At 35.9% G+C, this 4,765-nt stretch overlaps 1 protein-coding gene across 1 annotated transcript in view; it reads left to right on the plus strand.

Annotated features, from left to right (window-relative positions):
• Window positions 1-4,765, plus strand: part of SLCO6A1 (solute carrier organic anion transporter family, member 6A1) — a 141,853-nt gene that overhangs the window by 112,845 nt on the left and 24,243 nt on the right. The gene's annotated exons all lie outside the window — the stretch shown is intronic.

Raw genomic sequence — 4,765 nt, forward strand, 5'->3', positions numbered from 1 at the left:
AAAAAAAAAAAAAAAAAAAAAAAAAAAAAAAAAGAATTTCAATGTGTAACTTTTATTATTATTCTAAACATAACCAACATTTATTATTTATGTGTTCTTCCTAAATATATGAAATCCATTTAATATTCATTTGTATTACAGTGCAGAATAATTTTTTGTTATTTTCAATTTTTTTTTTTTTCAAGATGCTAACAAAAAACTTTAAGGCATGAAGAGCCTGCATAGGCTGACCAGGAAACAAAGAGAGGAAAATGGTAATTTCTATCTGAGTTGATTTGGAAGTACTATAAGATCTATTCCAGAAAATGAATTATAAAGAAATGATTTCTCATAATACAAGCAGGCTGGAGGCAAGACCTTAGCAGGAAAAGTGAGCAGTGAAAGTGAAGCCAAAAAATGTGTGAAATATCCTGGCAAAAAGTTTGCTATGACAGGATAACATGATGATGAATGAGACGAAGAGATTTGAGCTAGGTAAGGGCCCAATTCACATTAACATGACCTTCTTTGCCATGTTAATGTGAATGTTGTTATTCTATGTACACACCTGGGAACCACTGAAAACTACAAACCTCAGGAGCGAAAGTGATCAGATGGCATTTTAGATAAAATGCTTTGAAAAGTGTGAAAGATAGAGCTGAGGGGAAAACCTGGAGAAAAAGGAAAGCACTTGGAATTTAGTAGTGGTGGCCAGGCGCGGTGGTTCATGTCTATAATCCCAGAACTTTGGGAGACCGTTGAGGATGGATCACTTGAAGTCTGGAATTCGAGACCAGTCTGACCAACACGGTGAAATCCCGTCTCCACTAAAAATACAAAAATTAGCCAGGTGTTGTGACGAGGGCCTGTAATCCCAGTTACTCAGAAGGCTGAGGCAGGAAAATCACTTGAACCCGGGACTGAGGCTGCAATAAGCCAAGATCCATGCCACTGCACTCCAGACTGTGTGCCAGAGTGAGATTCCAAAAATAAATAAATAAATAAATAAGAGGGTAAGGTTTATTAATTTGATATGCCTGGTACAAAATATGGAGAAATCTAGGATTATATCCAGACTTCTAGTTTGGAACTGAATGAATGATAATTCCATTAACTAAAATAGGAAATACAACAAGAAAAGAAACCTCAGACTGAAGACGATCAGTACAATATTGAACATTTATGTGTTAGTGTTCTTTGAAACATTCAATGTTTCCAGCAGTGAGATGAAAGAGATGATAGTAATATTCTAGAATTTTAGTTCTGAATCTCACTTCTCTCCATAACTAGACAGAGATAAACAGAATAAAACACACACACACACACACACACACACACACACACACACACTATAGTTTCAGTACAGTTATGACATAGACCAAAGAAATGACAAAGTTGAAATTGCATATAAGTGTTGCCAAAATTTAAGCAGGACTGGAAACCAGCTTGTAGATTCAGAAGATGTTATAAGGAACAGAAAATATAGAGAGGACTCAAGGACTGACAGATCACACGTATCTCTAACATATATTTCTGCTCAGAAGGAGAGGGTTTGGTCTTGATATGGACCTTCTGGGAACAGGACTTACGTAGATAAGTTGAGGAAGAATCTCTCAGGAAAGAATGAGAAGGAGGCTTGAAAATTTCCCAGGAGGTCCAGACATGGCAGACCTCAAAAATAGCCAAGAAATACCCCTTCTGCAAATGAATGCATATAACCTCTGAAAGCAAGAACTGTGAAGAGATTTTAGAAACCCTGGGCTAACAGTAAAAGCTTTTTTGAACTAGGACAGATTTGGAGAGACAGAGAAGTGTTACTACACATAGGAGTCATATTTAAGTCTACTATATCAATAGAAGAGATAACCTGTAGATTCAAAGCTTGGCCCATGTTCCACCCCTGGAAACTTCCTCAAGTTTAAGAAAATGTATCTCATTCAAAAACGAGTAAGTAGAACAGGAAAAGATTCTGCCTATGTACAAAATTACAAATAACTGCTACAAATGAAGTGAAAATTATCAAACATTACTATAGGAAATGAAAACTCATGGGGAAAATGTTACTGTGAATCAGATAAAAATATAAACGTAACTACATATGAGTTTAAACTTTAAAAGTGAAATAATCATGGCCACAGAACAAAAGAAAATAACTAGATCCTCTCTGAAACTCGTGTTGCAACTTAATCCACATTGTAACAGTATTAAGAGAGTAGGCAATCGGACTGCTGTATTTGAGAGGTGGAACTTTTGGGAGGCAATTAGGATTAGATGAGGTCTTGAGGGTGAAGCATTCATGGCTCTGGAAGAGGAGAAAGAGAGACCTGAGCTAGCACACTCAGCCCCGTGGACATGGGATGCCCTGTACTGCCTCAGTACCCTGCAGAGTACCCACCAGCCAGAAGGTATATATTGCGTTACATTTATATAAGATGTCACTACTGGAAGAAGTTGGGAGAAGATACACAGCATGCTTTGTACTATTTTTACAATTTCCTGTGAGGCTATAACACTTCCAAAATAAAAGGAAACAACAAACCCCCCCACCACCCCACCCCCATACACACCCAAATATTACACAAAAGCAGTCTGACTTGAACGAAGAGCAAAGATGTGTCTTGTGTGATTGAATAGGAAAGCCAACACCGCAAGTATATCAATTCTCCTTAAGTTAATTTATAATTTTAACATGATAATGAAAATACCAGTAGAATTGTGGAACTACATAATCTGATTCTAAAGTTCTTATGGAAATAAAATAAGCAAGAGTAAACTTGGGAATCTAAAACAGAGAAGCACAATAATTGATGCCTAACCCCATAAGATAAAAGGCACCATAAAAGTCCCAATAATTAAAAAAAAAGTAGTGACTTATAAGCAAATAGTAAGTATAGAAATAAACTCCAACTCATGTGGGAATTTAATATGTAATGAACGTGAAATCTTAAACAAGTGCAGCAAAGATGGACTGTTGAAAAATGGTTCTGGTGTAACTTGATATATTTTTTTCCCCAAATTATTTCCATTTCAACCCATCTCCTAAAGATGACAATTTAAATTACTGTCTTTCTTATACTTTCAGTGTTCCTTTATGCATATACAAATAACTATAAATGTATATCTCTATATTTTATCCTTTCGTCACAGGAGGTAGCAAACTATGTTCACCATTCTCTATTTTGATTTTTAATGTAATAATATATTCTTAATATCTCTTTTCACATAAACATAGAGATTCTATTTATTTTTTATAGTTGCATAATATTGTGTTGCTCAGAAGTGCAATCATTTATTCAACCAGTCTGTTCCTTCAAATTTAGTGTTTTCTCAGGTTTTTATTATCTATTATCTATATGGCATTACATTGTATACTACATATATGGTATTGTATGTAATATGATATAGATAACCTTACAGAAATAAATTTACCTATTTGCAGATAAACAGAGGATAGTAACATAAGCAAGCAAATTCCTCCAGTGTGCCTTCTTTACATTGTTTTGCTTTCCAAAGCATGTAACGATATTACAAATTCAACAAAGTTTAATCTTTAAAAGTTCAATAAAAGTCAAAGCTAACCACATTAATTATTAAATTATTGTCAAATAAGTGATAATTAAAGCCCCGGAAATGGGATAGCATTCAATGATTTGCAACAGGTCAATACTCATATAGAGGACAACTAGAAAGGCGGGCTAAATAATAAAAGTCAAAAAGAGGCAAAGGACTAAAAGGATCAAAATTCCAGAGAGAGCAGAAGCTTGCAGAGGTGAACTGGGCATCTAAAACTGCCCCTGAGGTACTTGCCAAATTCTCGGTGCACGCCAGATGCTTGCAATCTGCACTAGGCCCAGGTTGGGGGTCACAAGTGGAAGACAAGCAAACTGGCAGAATTTTCAGTGATCACATGGGGCTAAGAATGACAAAATAATTTTTCTTCTTGAGAAATTTGCTGAAATCTGAAGAAGAGAAGGGCTTCAGTATAAACAGAAAAGAATCATGATTTATCTGTATCTTTCTATCAAGTGGCTCATTACGAAAACTAGTTCTTCAACATTTTCCCTTCTGTCTTCATTATTTTAACATATTTATGTCTCCTTAATTGTGGTAGTCACTGTGGATTCAAACAAGAGAGTGGAGGAGCACTAAGGAAAAAAGTGGAATAAAAGAGGAACACAAGTGATCAGGTCTCTGCTCCTCTGATGGATGTTAGATGTAACAAGGTAGACAGAAAAAAAAAATGTAGTTTTACTAATAAATATTTAATTGTAATATTAAAATATACTCCAAACAAAATGTGGAAAAACACAATGAGAAAATTACATGATAGTCTAACTTATTCTGGGGATTCAGGGAGGGTGTTCCTGAAGAAATTGCATTGGAATGAAACCCTGAAGGATGGAAGATCAGTATTTCACACAGTGGGAACAACAGATGCAAAAAGTCTGGAGGGAGAAGTAACTTTGTAAGTGTGTCGTATCATAGCAAGGAGGGTGATGGGGGCAAAAGTTGAGAGGTGGCTTGAAATAACACTGATTAGATCAGGCTGACCATTTTAAATTTTCTTTGCAATTCTAGATTTAATTCTTAGAACAATGGGAAGCCACTGAAGGATCCTAATGTGAGGCATTAGAATAATCAGAATTTCATTTTAAAAAATCATTTTCGGCCGGGCGTGGTGGCTCAAGCCTGTAATCCTAGCACTTTGGGAGGCCGAGACGGGCGGATCACGAGGTCAGGAGATCGAGACCATCCTGGCTAACACGGTGAAACCCCGTCTCTACTA

The sequence above is a fragment of the Mandrillus leucophaeus genome, unplaced genomic scaffold (assembly GCF_000951045.1).
Source record: "Mandrillus leucophaeus isolate KB7577 unplaced genomic scaffold, Mleu.le_1.0 Scaffold662, whole genome shotgun sequence".
Lineage (NCBI taxonomy): Eukaryota > Metazoa > Chordata > Mammalia > Primates > Cercopithecidae > Mandrillus > Mandrillus leucophaeus.